Genomic DNA, 12809 nt, shown 5'->3' with positions numbered 1-12809 from the left:
GTGTGTCCCGGCACCCCTGGTGGGCGAGGGGCTGGTGGCACTGGGGACGCCTGCAGGCTCCCGGTCTCCAGGGCGGGCGCCGCCCGAGGCCACCTCCCTGCCTGTGGAGGTCAGGGACCCCCAGGGTCTCTGCACACAGCCCTGGCTGCTGCTCTGGGGACAGGGACGTCCCGGGGGCCGGTCCTTGCGCCTCTCTGGGCCTCCGCCTGGCCGTGGGGGTGGGGCAGAGACGGTCGGGACTTTCTGTGGCCACTGTCCCCAGTGTCCAGGAGCACCAGCCGAAGGGCTGCCTGTCCACATCCGTTTCCCCGGACTGAGTGAGCGGCCCCTGGCCCTGCTGGCTGGAAGGCCCTGCCGCGCTGTCCAGGGGCACAGGGCGCTGAGAGGCGGCCCCACTTCGACGCCCTGGGGGTTCAGCCTTGACGACTTGTCCGCTTGTCCAAGCGAAGCCCCAGTGGCTGTGATGAGAGCTGCCCAGCGTGGACGATGCCCGGGGTGGGGGTGGGGCTAACGAGGGCAAAGCAGGCTGCGTGTGGCCCTGTCCGGGTGCGGCCTTGTCCGGGTGCTGTTGCCAGGCAACCTGGAAGCTGGCGGAGTCCCAGCCCCTCTTGGTGGGCCAGTCCTCAGCAGATGACCGCTCTGGGGAGCGGCCTGCAGGGCGGGCGGGTGAGGAGGAAGGGGACCCTGTGTTGTGCTTGCATTTTCATTTTTTTTTTATTTTTTAAAGATTTACTTATTTGAAAGGTAGAGTTACAGAGAGACAGACAGATCTTCCATCCTCTGGGCCAATCCAAAGCCAGGAGCTTCCTCCAGGTCTCCCACGCGGGTGCAGGGCCCAAGCACTTGGTCCACCCTCCACTACTTTCCCAGGCCACAGCAGGGAGCTGGACAGGAAGTGGAGCAGCCGGGACTCGCACCGGCACCCACCGGGCCCGTTTGTGAGAAGTGTTCTCACTGCTTATCACCGCTTAGCTCGAGTTCTGGAGGCCGCGTCTGGCCCGGCGGAGGGCGTCCCAGGGTCTCCTCCTCGCAGGCCACCCCGTGACCTGGTCTGAGCCCCGAGACTTCCAGCTGTGCCTGGATCGGGCTGGGGTGTCCCTTAAGAGTGCACCTGCTGGCTTCCTGTCTCACCTGCGTTCCCGTCATGCTCCTGGCCGCTCTGTCACGTGACCATGACCAGAGGCTGCATCAATCGGGATTGTAAGTGAAATATACTTTTTATTAAGAATAAATTGTTGGGGCCGGCGCTGTGGCGTAGCGGGCGAAGCCACCGCCTGCAGTGGCTCTCTCTCTCCCCTCTCTCCTCTCCCTCTCCTCCCTCCCTCCCTCCCTCCCTCCCTCCCTCCATCCCTCCATCCCTCCATCCCACTTCCTCTCTTTGTGTAACTCTTTCAAATACATAAAATAAATCTTTAAAAAAAGAGGATAACGTGTATTTACCTGAGAGGCTGCTGTCCACTGCTCCCCCCCGTGTCTGCAGCAGCCGGGAGCTCCGTCCGGGTCCCCCACGCGGGTGCAGGGCCCAAGCTGCCTCCCAGGTGCTGCTGGCCGTGCAAGCGGAGCCAGGGCTGCAGCCCAGGCCTGGTGGTCGGGGCCCCTCTGCCTGTGTTCCCTCCACAGCCCCCAGCCCCGGAGTGTTGCCATGGCGACAGGGCACAGCCCAGGGCCCCTCCCAGAGGCCTCTGCGGTGAGTCGGGGGTCACAGGTCTGACACCGCCTGCCTCCAAGGGGGGAGACGGGTCCCATGCCACACGGGAAGGGAACTGGGAGACGTGCACGTGTGTATCTGCGTGGGCATGATTGTGCGTGTATACATGTGCATGCGTGTGTGATGCACACCTGCGTATGCAGTGCATGTGTGTGCACATATGTGTATATTGTGTGTGCGTGTGTGTATATGCATGTTTATGTGCGTGTGCACGGCATCGCCCTTGATTGCTGGAGACTCCGAGCTCCTGGGCACCAGAGCTGTGTTGGGGGGCAGCGGGGCTTCCTGTGACGGCACCCAAAGCCCAACCCTGGGGGCCCCCCTGCGGGTGCTGCACTGTGGGTGGGGACAGAGGGGTGCCCTTCCCGTGGCAGGGCCTGGCTGGGCGTGTGCGGTGGGTGTGGCCGGGCGGTGCTGTTCCCTCAGCTCTCCCTGGGAAGCCGCCTGCCTGCACTCGGGCGTTTTTGCAGCCTGTGGCTTCCTGCCCCCGGGGGAGCCCCCACGGGGACGTCCACCTGCCCCAGGGCCGCCCCTGCAGGGGCCCTGCTGGGGAGCCGGTGGGGGTCGCGGGTGAGCATCCTCGGGGTGACCAGCAGGACAGCGGGAAAGCCCGGCACGTGGCTCTTAGCTCGGGAGCCCGAGAGAAGGAGACGCTAACCCAGGGCCCGGTAGCTGAGCGGGGAGACAGCCGGGTGCTGGAACCCCTGGACAGAGGCCCACGGGCCCTGCCTGTGTCCACGGGCCCGAGGACGCTGCGTGCAACCAGCTGGGTTCCGCGTCAGAGGCGGGCGTTGGGGGCAGTGGGTTTTGCACCAGAGGCTCAGGGGTCAGCTTTGGGGGCAGCTGGGGGGAGGCGGCGACCCTCAGGCTTGGTGGGGGCCGAGCCCAGAGTGTCTGAGGCCTCTGCCCCAGGGCCAGGAGGGCGGGGGATCCAGGCAGCGGCCGCCTGGCTCTGGAGGACGGGGCAGGTGTGCAGGCACGGGGACCCCCACTCCTCACGCTGCGAGCGTTACCGCGGCCGCCGACAGCCCCCCTACACCTGCCCCCACCCACTCCTGCAGGGCCGCCCACGGCCTCACACGGGAGACCCCAGACCTTCATGGGGACACCCAGGAGGGAGGGACATCCACGCGGGTTCCTGCCCCTGCAGTCTCCCTGGGGGTCTTGGTCCTCAGGCCCTGGGGGTTGGAGTCGTCCGTTGTGAGCCCGCTGGGTCTTCCTCATTTTATTTATTTAAGAAGTTTTGCTTGTTGTGATGAATGACTTCACAGGATGTTTTATTTTTATAATGTTTTTATTTATTTATTTTTTGTAAAAAGGGGCTGGCACTGTGGTGCAGTGGGTTAACGCCCTGGCCTGCAGTGCCGGCATCCCATACAGGTGCCGGTTCTAGTCCCGGCTGCTCCACTTCCAATCCAGCTCCCTGCTATGACCTGGGAAAGCAGTAGAAGATGACCCAAGTCCTTGGGCCCTGCACCCACGTGGGAGACCCAGAGGAAGCTCCTGGCTCCTGGCTTCAGATCGGCGCAGCTCCAGCCGTTGTGACATCTGGGGAGTGAACCAGTGGATGGAAGACCTCTCTCTCTCTCTCTCTCTCTCTCTCTTTCTACCTCTTAAATAAATAAATGAAATCTTTTTTTTTTTTTAAAGATTTATTTACTGATTCAAAAGGCGGAGGTACAAAGAGAGGGGAGAGAGAGAGACAGAGAGAGAGAGAGAGAGAGAGAGAGAGAGAGAGGTCTTCCATCCACTGGTTCACTCCCCAGATGGCTGCAACAGCCAGAGTGGGGCGCTCCGTCCGGGTCTCCCACGCGGGGCATCTCCCACTGCTTTCCCAGGCCACAGCAGGAGCTGGATCGGGAGTGGAGCAGCTGGTGCCCCTGTGGGATGCCGGCACCACAGGCAGTGGCTCAGCCCACTCTGCCACGGCGCCAGGCCCCGAGGGTTTTTTTTTTTTTTTTTTTTTAATAAAAAGTTTTCTTTATTTGAAAGGCAGAGTGATACAGGGAGAGATGGTTCATTTGGCAAATGCCCGCAACAGCCAGGACTGGACCAGGCTGGAGCCAGGAGCCAGGAGCTCCATCCGGGTCCGGCAGGAGCTCGGTGCTTCGGCCGCCGCCTGCTGCCTCCCAGGCGCCTCAGCAGGAAGCAGGGTCAGAGGCGGAGGAGCCGGGAGCACAGAACCAGCGCCGGGACGTGGGACGTGGGGGGCTGGGCCTGACCCCCTGTACCGGGACTCCGCTCCCTTTGGCTTTTCCTCCTAAGACGTGGCTACCTGGAAGGCGGTGCGGTGGGAAGAGAAGGAGAGGCAGATTCACTGGCCCACTGGCTCACGCCCCAGATGCCCGCAACAGCTGGGGCTGGGCCAAGTCAGGCCAGCAAGCAGCACTCCGAGTGCCAGTGACCCAAACCCCTGAGCCATCGCCCGCTGCCTCCCAGGCTGTGCGTTAGCCGGGAGGGGCTGCGGGGGCCCCCAGCAGCGACTCGACCCTGGTGCCACATCCTGGCCCCACTGGGTCGTCTCAGGGGGGCCTCCGCGCAGAGTCACTTCCGGTGCTGTCCAGGACTCTGGCGCCGGGGCTCCCGGGCCGGGGGAGGGGAGGAGGGCAGAACAGGGCTTCTGCTCCAGGGGCGCCGGGACACAGCTCCGCAGTGCCTGGGCAGCAAGAGGAATGGAAGCCGCCGCGGGCCAGGGGCACTGCAGAGGTGCTGGGAGCCCGAGCGGCCTGGGAAGAGCCGCGAGGTCAGGTGTGGACGAGGGCAGCACTGCCCAGGCGTCCCGGCCGGCTCCTCTGTGCGCCGCTGAGATGGGTGGGCAGGCGTCCAGGCTGGGCGCCTCAGACCCGGGGGGGGGGCACTGGGCGAGGGTGGGACCCGCATGGAGTAAAGGCAGCAGCCCCTGGTGCCTGAGGGGGGGGGGCGACCTCCCCACCCCGCGGCTGGGAGCGCAGGAGACAGAGCCGCTGCCTGGGTGGCCGGCGTCCCCGGGCCCCGGGCCCCGTGCCGAGGGCAGCTGCACTGTGTTTGGGGTGCGTGTCCTGGGCCCCCCGGGCTCCCACTTTGGGGAGAATCTCGGCCCTGACAGCAGCTCCTGGTACCGCAATGAGCTGGAGCGACGTGGACGGGACCGAGGCCCCTTCCCTCCTCTCCGCATGTGCGCTGGGGGTCGCCTGCACGGATCCTCTCCCCCTCAGTCCCTGGCGGCGGGTGCCCTCCTGCCGGTCACTCCAAGAGATCCGTGGCAAAATACAGAGTGGACCCTTCGTGCCTGAGCGTCGTGGTTCAACCCACGAGTAACTTGAAGTCGTGAGGTCTCGATAACGCATAGTTTTAAATTTATGTATTTGAAAGGCAGAGATACAGAGAGAGGATGAGCTGGAGTTTTGTCTGTCTGCTGGTTCACTCCCCAGATGGCTGTAACAACCAGGCTGGGCCAGGCTGAAGCCAGGACAGGAGCTGCCCGCCCCGGGTCTCCCACACGGGTGCAGGGGCCCAATCACCTGGGCCACCTTCCGCTGCCTTCCCAGGCCACAGCAGAGAGCTGGGGTGGAAGTGGAGCAGCCGGGACTGGAACCGGTGCCCATATGGGATGCCGGCACTGCAGGAGGAAGCTTGGCCTTCTGTTGATTGATTGATTGATTGATTTCTTTTTGGAGGCCTAACCTTCTAAGCCACAGACAGGCCCCGGGGTCTGGATAAGATTCAAAAACAAATCGAACGGTTTTGGAGACAACAGACTCGCCGAGTTCTGCGGTTTTCCTGCCCACGGGAGCGGCTCTGTCTCGTGTAAATGTTTCCAGGGCAAATGGGACAGGGTGGCGGGCTCAGAGGGTCCCTGTGAGCCGCGTGCAGCCGCCGACCCCTGACAAGGAGGGAGGAGCAGCCCCTAGGTGTGGGCAGAGGGGGCGGGGCCTGGTGCCACCGGGGAGGTGGCCAGCAGCACCGGTGCGGCCAGGAGCAGGAGGGCGGGAGGGAGCGAGGGCAGAGCCGAGCGGCCGCGCGTACCCGGAGCCCTGAGCTGTGCGAGGCGGCGCCCTGTGACCGGGAGGCGGCTTCTCGGGCCGGAGAGGGCTTCCCGCGTGCGCCTGACCGCAGCCGTGCGGCCTGGCCGGAGTTCACGCAGCATCGAAGGAAGCCAGCGCGGTTTCCTCGCGGCCCCAGCCCCGCCCCCACCTCTGGCTCCTCTGCCCACGGCAGCAGCGTCCACTGCTCCGCTGGCCAGGCTCCTGGCTGCAGCAGCCTTGGCACAGACGAGACACTGACACGGCAAACACGCGGCCGGCTGGGTGCTCGGCTCCGGGTGTCCCATGTGGCCTGGGTCCCAGTCCTGGCCCAACTCCCAGCCACCTGATAACGCACGCCTGGGAGGCAGCAGGTGACAGCTCGGGTTCTTGGGGTCCCTGCCACCCACCTGGGACCTGGCCTGGGTGTGGGCCCAGCCCCGGCTGCTTTGGGCTTTTAGGGGAACGAACCCACCCTTGGAAGTTCTGCTTTCAAGTAAGGACAAGTCCCGGGCGCACGCAGCTGCAGGCGTCCTGCGGGGGCGTGTCCAGAGCGGTCGCCGGCTTCTGCTCGTCCTCATAGCATTCGTGAGGGCGGTGGTGCCAGGGCTGGTGGCGGCTGGTCCTGGCCGGTGTTTGCCGCCTTGCCCTGTGGCTGTGGGGGTCTCTGTTGAGAGGCAGATCCGTTGCATCCGGTGGGGAGCCCAGGAAGCAGGCTTCCCGAGTGAGGCTCGGGGTGCGGGCTGACCACTCTGTGGGCCAAGCCCAGCGTGGATGGCTCGCGCAGGTGCACGGGAGGGCCGGGGCGGCTGTCGGAGAGGCAGGGTCAGCCTCCTGCTCCCGGGTCCCTGCGCTGGCCACCTTAGAAACACCGACCTGTGTCCTCCCGTTCCTGGGAGGCCGCCTGGGTCCATCTTCTATTTATTTATTTTAGATTTATTTGTTTATGTGAAACTCAGGGTTACAGATAAAGAGAGAAGGGGGTGGGGGAGAGGTCTTCCATCTGCTGGTTCACTCCCCAAATGACCGCAGTGGCCGGAGCTGGCCTGATGGGAAGCTTCATCCGGGTCTCCCATGCAGGTGCAGGGCCCAAGGACTTGAGCCAGCTTCTACCGCTTTCCCAGGCCACAGCAGAGAGCTGGGTCAGAAGTGGAGCGGCCGGGACTGGAAGCTGTGTCCGTATGGGATGCCAGCTCTCCACGGCGACTTTACCGGCTATGCCACAGCACCAGCCCCCTGTCTGGGAGCTGGGCTGGGCCCCATGTATGCCAGGCTGTGGGGCCAGAAGGTCCAGGTCCCTCCTGCTCTGCTTGGTGCCTCCCTCAGGCCCGGGGGCTCCTGGCTCCCCACCCGCGGGGCCGAGTGTGGGTGGTGAGAGCCTCCGCCGACTTCTGCTGCATCTGTCTGTGCTCGTGGGCCCGGGGCTGCGACCGGCCCGGGGCTGCGACCGGCAAGGGGCTGTGACTGGCCCTGGGCTGTGACCGGCACGGGGCTGTGACTGGCCCTGGGCTGTGACCAGCAGGGGCTGCGACCGGCCCGGGGCTGTGACCGGCAAGGGGCTGTGACTGGCCCTGGGCTGTGACCAGCACGGGGCTGTGACCGGCACGGGGCTGTGACCAGCAGGGGCTGCGACCGGCCCGAGGCTGCGACCGGCAAGGGGCTGCAACCAGCACGGGGCTGTGACCGGCAAGGGGCTGTGACTGGCCCGGGGCTGTGACCAGCAGGGGCTGTGACCGGCCTGGGGCTGCAACCAGCACGGGGCTGCGACCTGCACGGGGCTGTGACCAGCAGGGGCTGCGACCGGCCCGGGGCTGTGACCGGCATGGGGCTGTGACCAGCACGGGTGTCCCCGGGCCGCTGCTCTCCTGCCTCTTCCTCCGGCTCGGTGCCTCCGGCCCCTGCACAGCGGCCTTGGCTGAGGAGGCGGGAGGGGCTCCCGAGCGGGGCAGGGCCTGGGCTGGAGCCCCCCCAGGAGGAGCCAGCCCGTGGCCCAGGGCTTTCTCGCTCTCACGCTGTTCCCCACGCGGCCTGCGGCGGCTCATCCAAGGGGCCGTGTGCTGCGGCGTCAGTGTGACCCCAAAGCTCGCATGGGAGACCAGCCTGGCCTGGCCCCGGCCGTTGTGGCCACCTGGGCCGTGAACCAGCGGATGGAAGACCTCTCTCTCGCCCTGTCACTCTGACGTTCAATGAATAAATCTTAATAAAAGAAAATGCACCTGCCGAGCCCGTGGGCCTGGCGACGGTTCCTAGCTACAACGTGGCCTCGGGGAGCCACGGTGAGACCTGCTCTGGGCGGGCAGACTCGGAGGAGCCCGAGGGGGCCCAGGGTGGGACAGCGTCTGTGATGACCACCTGGGAATCGGCCGCAGGCCAGAGAAGCCAGGCGCGGCCTCAGACGCTGTGGGCTGGACGAAGGGACCCGAGGCTGTGTCCCAGGGCGCGGGCGGAGGCCGCTGTGCCTCGGAGACGGCCGGCCGGGGTGCTCGGCTGTGTTGGAGCAGCAGCTAGAGCGGCAGAGCCGGCCGGGCGGGGGAGGGGCGGGGGCGGGGGCGGGAGGAGGGAAGGGAGGAGGGAAGGGAGGAGCCCCTCGTCTCCGGGGACTCCACGCTCCCCAGCTCGGTGGCTCCCGGGCGGCTGCAGCACGGGTGTGCGTGTCTGTGTGTCCGTGGGTCGAATGAGGGGGAGGGTGCCAGTGGGGGAGGGGGAGTCTGCAGGCTGCTGGCCCCAGCCGCCTCCAGAGGACCCCCGGGTCTGAGCTGGGGCCCAGGGCGCGGTGATCTCGCAGGCTGACAGCTGGGCGAAACCCACGTCCCAGCCCCAGGAGGCAGGCCCGCCGTGGTCTTTCTGCTCGGTGCCGAGGGCCTCGCTCACCGGCCTGTGGCCAGGAAGACCTGGTTGCCTGGAGGCTGGGAGCCGGCGCTGGGGCCGGAGGGGCCGGGCGGGCGGGCACGTGTGTGCATATGCATGCGTGTGTGTGCACACGCCTGTGGAAACGCACTCCTGCCGTGGACTGGCCTCCAGCGCTGCTGCCTGGCCGGGGCCTGGGCTTCTGCCCCTTGTCCTGTCCCCGTGGCTTGGAGCCGCACGCTGAGCTCATGGAGTTGAGACAGCAGGGGCGGCCCCGCCCCCGCCAGTCCCGCTCCCCCATGGTGGGAGAGAAAGAGGGGAGGGGGAGGGGAGGAGGGGGGAGGGGAGGGGGAGGGGGAAGAGGGAGGGAAGGAGGAGGAGGGGGAGGAGGGGGAGGGGGAGGCTGTGCCCATGCTGGCGAGAGGCTCTGCTCTGCCGTGGGCTAGAGGCCCCACCTCCGTCCCACTTGGAAGTCAAAGCGCCCGTTGTCTCTCCAGAGCGGCCTCCCTGCCGTGCCAGGGGCCAGGCGGCGTCACACTGGCCAGAGCAGGGCCGCGTGAGGCCGTGTGCAGAGGCTCTGACCCCGAGGAAGGTTCTGGAAACACTCCCGGGGAAGCCCCGATGCACTGGCGGCTGTTTCCCTCGGGAGGGACCAGCGGTGCAGGGCAGGTGGGGGCAGGGCTGTCGGGGTGTGGAGTCTCCTTGGGGCGATGCGGCCCCTGGGCCCCGGGCACACCCCTGCCCTCCCCGGCTCAGCGGCTCCCTGTGAGGCTCGGGGTCTGCGACGGCCACGCCCACGGCCACCCTGCCCCCACACCACCCTCCACCCTCAGACCCGGGGGTCGCTCCTGGAACCCAGGGGGCCCCTCCCTTCTGCTCAGTTAAGGGGAACAGGTGGTGCCGGGCGGAGATGGAGGAGCGCCCCGCAGACCGGTCGCGGGCCCCAACTCGAGGCCTGGCCTCTCCCTGACCTCTCTGCTGGGTCCGTCCTCTCTGGGGTCGGCCTGCCTGGGACCCACTTCCGCCCCGGGCAGTCAAGAGCATCGTCGAGCGAGAGCTGGGGGCAGCGGCCGCTCACCGAGACTTTGCCGGGCCGGGCCCCCGGGCCGCTGCGGGGAACTTGAGGTGTTAGCCGGGAGACAGCTGGAAGTGACCGGACAGCTGTCTGTCAAAGTAGCCAGCAGGCTCCCTGGCCATCCAGTGCTGTGTCACGACCCCACCTTAACTGGGTGACGGGAATCTGACCTGGACTGGAGCTCCCGGAGCCGGGGTCGGGAACTCACGGTGGGGGCGGGCTTAGCCGCTCTGACCACAGCACCTGCGCGTGGCTGCGTGAGCGTCTGTGCTTGGATCCCTGCGGCCCGAGCCCCTCGCCCACTGGAGAGACGCTGCCGGCCCGTGGAGGGTGGGCGTGCGGGGTGCACGGGCCTCCCTGGGCTTTGTTCCCGCTCCTGAGAGAGGAGGCGGCCAGAACCTGGGAGGGCAGTGCTGGGGGAAGCCGGGTCCCGGGGGCAGGGCCTCCACTGGACGTGTGGGGCACCGCGGGGTGACCACAGCCCCTGCAGTGGGAGACGTGGGTGTGTGTGTTCTGGGCGGAGCCTGCGCTGGGGTCCCTGGTGGAGGGAGCAGAGGGAGCCCCTGGTGGGGGGGTCAGCCCTGGACCCTACTGGACTCTGGGCTGGGACGTGGCCCCCCGAGGGTCCCTGGGCACGTGGGGCGGTGTGGCCGTGGAGCAAGGTAACGCCCCCAAGCCCACATCTCTGTGTGAGGCCCAGTGGCCGAGGGCCAGAGCGGGGCAGGAAGGAGTGGACACCTTGTGGGGCCCTGACCCCGGGGCCAGTGTCCTCAGAGCTCTCCCGGGGGCACTGGGCAGAGGAGAGGCCACGCGGGCACAGCCGCCAGCCGGGTCAGCGCAGTGTGGCTGTGATGGAGCTGGACCCCAGGGAAGGCTGCCCTGAGCGTGGAGTCCCAGGAGGCGCTGCGACAGGGGGCATGGCCCCCGTGCGGCCCAGCACCGGACATGGACGCTGGCCCATTTCTCATGCGAGGCCGCGGTCTCCGCCCCCTGCCCGCCCTGCGCTGGCCCTGGTGCTCCTGGGACCGCAGCCCCGGGGTCCTGTCGCTCCCAGCCTGCACTCAGTGGAGGTGCAGTGAGCGACATTCCAGCAGGGGGCAGCCGCGCACTTCTCGCCCGATTCTGGGAACTCAGAAGAGTGACCGCAAAGACCCCGATTGGGGTTGACCCTGGAGGGGACCGGGTGTGCAGGGTGGGGTCTCCCGCAGCGGCTCCTGGGCTCCCCGCACCCCACCTCTGCCCCAGAGCCCGCACAGGCGCCCGGGGACAGGGGAGTGTCCTGACGCCGATGCTGTGCCCAGGGGTCAGGGAGTGACCTGGAGCCGCCCCTCCTTGGCCTCTGACCCCCTCCCTGGCCGCACTCCCGCTTCAGCCAGGGCCCCAAGGCTGCGGTGGGCAGGCCAGCCCCAGGCTCCTGTCCAGAAGTCAGGTGGGGAGCAGGGTGACGTCACCCCATGTGCAGGTGCACGGTGGGGCCGAGGGCTGACAGCGGCAGGGGGACAGCTGGCCATGCCCGGAAAGAACTGTCCTTGGGATGCTGTCAGCTGACCTCACACGTGCCAGCGCCACCCCTCCCCGGTCCCCGCTGCACCTCTTCTGCCCTGTGTGTGACCCCTGCCCCATGTGTGTCCCCTGCCTGTGTGTGACCCCTGCCCTGTGTGTGACCCTTGCTCATGTGTGACGCCCAGCCCTCCCCCCCCTCCTGCCAGGCTGCCCGCGGGGCCTCAGCCCCCCCCCCCGCCTGCCTCTCTTCCTCTTGGAGTCTCTGCCCTGGAGCCCGGCCTCGGCCTGCGCTCCCACCCCCACATCCACTGCCTCTGCTCCACCCGTCTGTCTTGCTTGTCCCAGGTCACCCCGAACCTGGACCCCGGGACCCCCTCTCTGGAAGGGCCTTCTCCCTGTCTCATCAGGACCCCCGGCCTCCAGGCTCTGGCCTCTGCATCTCCCGCCATTGGTCCTGCTCCCGCCCAGGCCCCAAATCTCATGCACTTGGGGTCACCCCCATTTCCCCACACCCACAGCCCTGGCCCACGAGACCCCGTGGCGGCTGTGAGCGTGACGGGCTGCCAGCGTAGGCTGAGTGTGAAAGGTCAGAGCGGAGTGGCGGCCACTCAGGGGCGGGGCCTGTGTCTCCTCGCCGGGGCTGCACCTGCCTCTGTGGGCTTCCCTCCCCCTGGGGCCTGCCTCCCACACCCCATCCACTCGGACGGGCTGCCCAGGCAGGAGGGCGACAGCGGCTCGTGAATGTCCACCAGGGGGCGCTGTGAGCTCACCAATGGCGGCTGGACGGGCTGGTGGAGGGCGCACACGGGGCCTCCGTGGGACAGCATCCAGGGGGCCTGTGGGCCAGGCAGGGCCAGTGAGCAGGGTGCCTGCTGGGTGCACAGCAGGGGCGGGCAGCCAGGGACCACGGCCGTCTGGGTGTTGGCAGGGACCCGGGGTCTCCCTGGGCCTGGGTCCCAGGCTCCGCCCCTGCCCGAGTCCCCCAGCTCTGTGCTTGGTGGCATGACCTGGGGTGACCCCCGAGAGGGGCATGGCGAGGGCCACCCCTCAAAGCAGTCTGGGCTGGCGGGCAGGGCCCGAGGGCTGGAGTCGTGGCCGCGCCTGCAGCCGATCTGAAGTCTTCAAGGAGAAAGGGAAACCTGGCGTGTGACGGACCCAGCGGGCGAGGCGGGTGGCAGGTGCCGGGTGCCGGGCGGGACACGGAGCAGGGTCGGGGCTGCCACCATCTTCCCCCCTGAGGCCCCCACCACCAGCTGCCCCAGGCACGTCCTGTTCTCCTGGCTGTGCCGTGACCCTGGCGCAGGTCTGGACGTCCATCTGAGGATGGCGAGCCATCCTCCTGTCCGCTTCCCGGCTCCGCCGTGCCCTCCTCCCGGCTCTGCAGGCCTGGCGGGGCCTCTCCGTGCTGCACATGCACACCACCTGGGCTCCTGGCCGGGCCTGCTGTGACCCCTCTGCCCCAGAGCACCAGGGTCCTGCACGCGCTGCCCCCTGCCCCCTGGGGCCCGGCGGCCTCTCCGTCTGGTTGCCTGGTCCCTCCCCGCCTCCCGGCGTGTCGGCCTGGCAAACACCCAAGCTGCCTTCTGTAGTGGCACTGTGCCCACGGAGCCCTCTGTGTGCCTCCCGTGTGGCCCCCAGTGCTCCATGTGCCTCCCGTGTGGCCCCCAGCGCTCCA

Source organism: Oryctolagus cuniculus, chromosome 1, assembly GCF_964237555.1.
Source record: "Oryctolagus cuniculus chromosome 1, mOryCun1.1, whole genome shotgun sequence".
Classification (NCBI taxonomy): Eukaryota; Metazoa; Chordata; class Mammalia; order Lagomorpha; family Leporidae; genus Oryctolagus; species Oryctolagus cuniculus.
The sequence above is the reverse complement of the archived record's forward strand: the minus strand, read 5'-3'. Positions refer to the sequence as shown.